A 6,001-nucleotide genomic window follows, 5' to 3' on the forward strand; every position below is an offset into this window, starting at 1 on the left:
GAGAACATGAACATGAGTCCAGTAGCATCTTGAAGACGAGCAATATTTATGGGGGCATAAGCTTTTGACAGTCAAAGCTCCCTACTTGTATCTGATGAAGGGAGTTTTGACTATCAAAAGCTTATCCCCGGGAAATATGGTTGGTCTTCAAGGCACTACTGGGCTTGAATCTAGCTCTTCTATTGACATATAAAAGCAAAAAGGTGAGAATGTTTCAGGGAATTTAAATCCTCGTTTTATGTTCTGTATTACGGACTAGAGGAAGGGAGCCAAAGAGAACATGAACAAAAAATAGAATAAAATCACAGAAGAACTAGATTTGAGTCCAGTAGCATCTTGAAGACGAGCAATATTTACGGGGGTACAAGCTTTTGACAGTCAAAGCGCCCTACTTGTATCTGATGAAGGGAGTTTTGACTATCAAAAGCTTATACCCGGGACATATGGTTGGTCTTCAAGACACTACTGGACTTAAATCTAGCTCTTCTATTGAAGACGAAGAAGAAGAGATTGGATTTGTACCCTGCCCTTCAGGTAGGTGGGGCTGAGAGAGCCCTTTTGACAACTGCTCCTGAGAGAATAGCTCTGAAAGAACTTGTGAATGACCCAAGGCCACACCAGCAGCTGCATGTGGAGAACTAGGGAATCATACCCGGTTCTCCCAGATGAGAGTCCGCGCTCTAACCACTTCACCAAATTGACTCTCCTTGCACACCAACACGGCTGCCCACCTGAAACAATAAAGTCACCGTTAAGATTTTATCTACTGCAGAAGCTGTCCTTCTAACCGACCCTCCTGTAACAGACCGCCCTCCCTAGCATGAGATATTGGCTTAATTAAACTTTTCAAGCCCACATCCGGCCAAAGAGTGTACAGCTGTTGTTTTGCAGTGAGGTGCAAGGCAGGGTGGGAGACAATTCAGAAGCAGGAGCATTTTTTAAATAGCCCCAAAACAGCTGAGAAATAAGAAGCATTTAGACAGGAACGTGATAAACAAGTCTGAAGAGCCTGGCTAAGAAACTTCCCCCGAAAAACTTTGACGTCCCTGGGCAGGTGGCAAGACGGGCGCATTCGACGCACAGAACCCACGCCTGAACAACCTGGCGTCTCAAGTGACTCGTCAACTTTTGTCCCAGACTTGACTAGGTCACTGGGCTTCCTTACATAGCTGCGTCTGTCAGCAGTGCACAGGATTTCGGAGGATTACGGGGCACATTCCTCGACAGAAAGTATTTTTTCAACCAACACGGACACTTACAGTTAGTAAAGGTAAGAGCCTCGGCCAAAAAAGAATCCACCCACGAATTCTCATACGTGTTCCTGTAGCATCTTCACCGGCCATTTGGAACAAAAGCACTGTTCCAAGAGACGTTCACACAAGTGTAAATCTACCAGTGTTCCCACCTCCATTTCTACTAAGCAAAACCTTTTGAAACCCGTCCCACATTTAGCCTTGAGAGATAACAGTCAGTCTTGGAATAACAGTTGGTGATGGACTCAGTCGTTTTAAGGGCAGCCACAGAAAAAGGTGCATTGAAATATTCACTACTTTTGATTATAAGGACTGACACTTGGAGGAATTTCACATTACCCTTTTTAACCCGTTTTGAAGCCGTTTTTGATCCGTCATGGAGTAAACCGGTATAGGGCTGCCATTTCACACATGGCTTTCCCCTTCCAGTAAAGAGCTGGATCTGAAGCGGTTTGCCATTTCAGACTGCACTGCTTTCTCCACTTTTTCCCCGCCGTTTTTCGCCCGTGTGGGCGATCTCCAGCTTTTTTTAAAACATTTGCTTTAGAGCGCTATAGCACTATATCAAAACAATCCAGGCATTCCAATGGGGTTGATATAATGCTGTTGCGTTATAGCACTATAACGCTCTAAAGTGAACATTAAAAAAAAAAAAGGCGGAGATCGCCCGCGCAGGCGAAAAACAGCGGGGAAAAGCGCATCGGAACCAGGAGAGGAAACTGAAGACTACTCGGAAGCGGTTGACAGGTAAAACACTTCAGCCTCGTTTCCTAATCGGGACAGAAGCGTTTGTGTCTGAAATTAGAAATATATTCCGGTAGGGAACCGGTTCTAAAACGGTTCTGTCTGAAATGACAGACCAGAAACCGTTTGGGAACCGTTCCTCTTCCAGATTATATCATCTGTCTGAAATTCCTCTGAGTCTACGCCTATGAACAAGGAGGCAGCTTTGTCACCATGAGGCACTTGTGGAAAGCACATCACTGCAACTCGGGAATCAACGCTGGCCATCCCAACCTTCTCTGAGGCCTGCCAGTCAGCTTTTCTTCAGTTCTGCCTCAATTAAATGTGTTGGCTTGCCCGCATCCAATTGTTACTGCCTCTCTCTTCTAACCCTCAAGTCCAGACAAAACAGGTATCACAGGGCATAATAAGTTGCCATTCAAATCACTCCAAGAATTTCTGCTCCCCGTGACTGACCCAACTGCTCAGCAAGCACAAGCAAGAAGAGGATATGAAAGAAATGGGAGCCGAGACGGAGAACACGTTATTTATTTTACTAACTTTATTTATACCCCACCTCTCTCCCCAATGGGGGCCCAAAGCAGCCTGTGTCATTCTTCCCTCCTCTATTTTTCCTCACAACAACCCCGTGAGGTAGATCAGGCTGAGAGTATGTGACTGGCCCAAGGTTACCCAGTAAGCTTCCATTACAGAGTGGGGATCTGAACCTGCGTTTACCCAGATCCTAGTCTGACACTTTAACCGCTACCCCACGCTGGCTCTCTTAGCACACCACTCCCAGGACTTGCCTTAAGAAGAGGCCATACAAATACAGCCATAATATTGATGGGAAACTGGAGGGGGGGGCACATTCCTAAAACAATTAAACTACGTAGCCCAGGGGCCGGAACCCGCCCATCCAGGGCTCTTATGTGGCCCGCAAGCAACTGGTGCAAGGGAGGGAGTGCTGGGGGGAGTGGGCGGAGCCCCTCCATTGTGGCTTCAGCATGCCCTTGCAACTCGGAGCGGTCCTGTATACAGTTTCTATCTCCGGCACCTGGCATTACTTTTTTTGGCACACATGGCCCGGCCCGACAAAGTGACATTCATGTCAGATCTGGCCCTCATAACAAATGAGTTTGACACCTCTAATGGAGACTGTTTGAATTACCCAACATTTTATGCCCACAGATTATAATATACTGCAGTCAAAGTACTTAGTACAAAAAAGAGTCATGCAAAAAAAACATGTTTCATTTCAAATAAGAACAGTTGCTGAAGACTTGTAAAAATATAACCCCAATTCTGCGTGCCTGCCTCAACTTCTAGGAGTTTACCTGGTCATGCATACCCATCAGGAGAGATGTATTGGTGTAGTGGTTAAGTGTGCGGACTCTAATCTGGGAGACCCGGCTTTGATTCCCCACTCCTCCACTTGTACCTGCTGATGTGACCTTGGGTCAGTCACAAGCTCTGGCACAGCTGTCCTTGAAAAAGAGCAGTTTGTGTCAGAGTTCTCTCAGCCCCACCCACCTCACAGGGTGTCTGTTGTGGGGAGGGGAAGGGAAAGGAGTTTGTAAGCCGCTCTGAGACTCCAAGTGAAGGGCGGGGTATAAATCCAATCTCTTCTTCTTCTTCTTCTATTTGGAAGGGGAACCTGTCAGATATCAAAAGTGCAAAACCAGAGCCTTGAAAGTTTTATACCTAGCTTCCACTGCTGGTGTGGCCTTGGGTCAGCCATAAGTTGTTTCAGAGCTGTTCTCAAAAGGGCAGATCTTGAAAGAGCTCTCTCAGCCCCACCTACCTCGCAAGGTGTCTGTTGTGGGGAGGGGAAGGGAAAGGAGATTGTAAGCCGCTTTGAGAGTCCTTCGGGTAGCGAAGGGCGAGGTATAAATCCAATCTCTACTCTTCTTCTTCTTAAAAAAATACACCCTGTATTTTAGAAGAGTTACTATGAAAAAGAACACTTCCTGGTTAAAGACAGTGCCTGAAGGGAATCAGATGGGTAAGGACTGACTCAGCCTAACTGGGTGCGACTTTATGCTAGTGACAGAAAAACAACCGAAGGGTTGTACAGAGACTTGAGGTAAGCACATGTTATGACGAAGCCAAAAGAAGCAGTAGAGAATCACCACTGAAACCAGGACCTGCAAGAGTTCAGCAGAAGGCTTCTGAAAAGTTCTGAGACAGTACTACGCTCACACAGGTCGTGCAGGGGCTGCAGGTGCATCTTGCTACAATAATGAAGGTCAATCATGCCTTGTGCCAGCACACAACAACCTAAGAACTCTACACCAATCAGCAAAGCCTAGCCTCCCACTCTGGGCTCAGTTTTGGAACTCCCAAGGGCTGCTGTACAATCTCCCACAGTTCAAATCCAATCTTGACATCTTGTTGGATTTGCTAACATCTCTAGCGCAGAATCATGTGGTGCCACCCATCACGTTATCCCCCCCCCAAAGCTAGCGAGAAACCTATTTCAGCATTTACACAGCAACACAAAGAATCACAAGCATGAGAAACTATTAGATGGTGCTTTGTAAAAAGTCAAACTTCCAAATCTGTCTAGCAGCAGTTGGGAGCAAATCTTTAAACCTTTCAAATGATTCCTTGAAACAGATGAGGCACCTAATGCAGTGATATTAAGTATCCTGAAAGGGCCTGTGTTCCAAAACACTAGTCCGCTGTCTGCCATGGTAGCCAGTGGATTTAGAGGACCTCGGAGTAGACGCAACTCAGATACCGGCATATCCCAGCCAGCTGTCTGCCACAAGTTAATTTAGCAACCTTGTTTACAGCTGGAGAGAAAGTCTATCCGAAACACACATGCCAACTTGGCAAAGGCTTAATGAAAGCCCAGCAGGGTCAAACGGAGTTCTGCTGGCTGGTAATAAATACTCATCCACCCGCCCGCGCATACATGTGCCGTTCGGAAGCAGCACATGGTATGCAGAGGCCTGCAGCCCTCCATGTCAGTAGGATCACCATGGGAGACTCCAAGGCTGAGCTCTGTTTTGCAATCTAAGTAAAGGTAAAGGTTTCCCTTGCTCGAAAGCCAGCTGAATCCGACTCTAGGGTTGTGGTGCTCATCTCTATTTCCAAGCCGAAGAGCCAGCACTGTCCGAAGACGTTTCCATGGTCATGTGGTCATGGTGCTAGACGCCAAGGTGCATGGAACGCTGTTTACCTTCCCACCGAAGCGGTACCTATTTATCTACTTGCAATTTCTTGCTTTCGAACTGCTAGGTTGGCAGAAGCTGGGGCCAGAGACGGGAGCTCACTCTGTCACGCAGCACTCGGGTCTCAAATTGCTGAACTACCGACCTTCCGGTCTGCAGCTCGGCATCTTAACCACTGAGCCACCGCAGCCCCCCTTTTGCAATTTAACGGACTGCATATTTGATGAACTAAGGACCACCCCTCCAGATTAGGTAAGGAAATGAGTCTGTATTTTTGGTAAGCTAAGAGTAGATGCCTTTCCTAGTATAGGTAAAGGTTTCCCTTGCTCAAAAGCCAGTCGAATCCGACTCTAGGGATGCAATGCTCATCTCCGTTTCCAAGCCGAAGAGCCAACACTGTCTGAAGATGTTTCCGTGGTCATGTAGCCAGCATGACAAGATGCCAAGGCGCATGGAACGCTGTTACCTTCCCACTGAAGCAGTACCTATTTATCTACCTGCAATTTCTTGCTTTCAAACTGCTAGGCTGGCAGGAGCTGGGACCACAGACATATACACGGTGCTATATACTGCTTTGGACAATCATATACATCACACCTCAGTAACCCACACAACCACTTCTTTATGATCTCTAAACTACATGGAGGGGGGGGGGAGAGACTAAGAAACAGCGGCTTGCCTAAGTCTGCTAATTTAAAACCAGCCTCTTCAAAACTTGCATACCCACGTTTAAACCAAGTCCTGTTTCTGCTGCACCCAAACCTGCAAAGCCAACTACAAAGAAATAACTAATGCAGCAGTAGAGATGTAAAATTTCCGGAAATTTTGAAGCTCGGAAAAAAACCC

General features: G+C 46.8%; 1 protein-coding gene across 1 annotated transcript in view; it reads right to left on the bottom strand.

Moving 5' to 3' along the window:
* Positions 1-6,001, bottom strand: part of WRAP73 (WD repeat containing, antisense to TP73) — a 30,141-nt gene that overhangs the window by 16,655 nt on the left and 7,485 nt on the right. The gene's annotated exons all lie outside the window — the stretch shown is intronic.

Source organism: Gekko japonicus, unplaced genomic scaffold (assembly GCF_001447785.1).
Source record: "Gekko japonicus isolate JY-2015 unplaced genomic scaffold, Gekko_japonicus_V1.1 scaffold1889, whole genome shotgun sequence".
In the NCBI taxonomy this organism is placed as follows: domain Eukaryota; kingdom Metazoa; phylum Chordata; class Lepidosauria; order Squamata; family Gekkonidae; genus Gekko; species Gekko japonicus.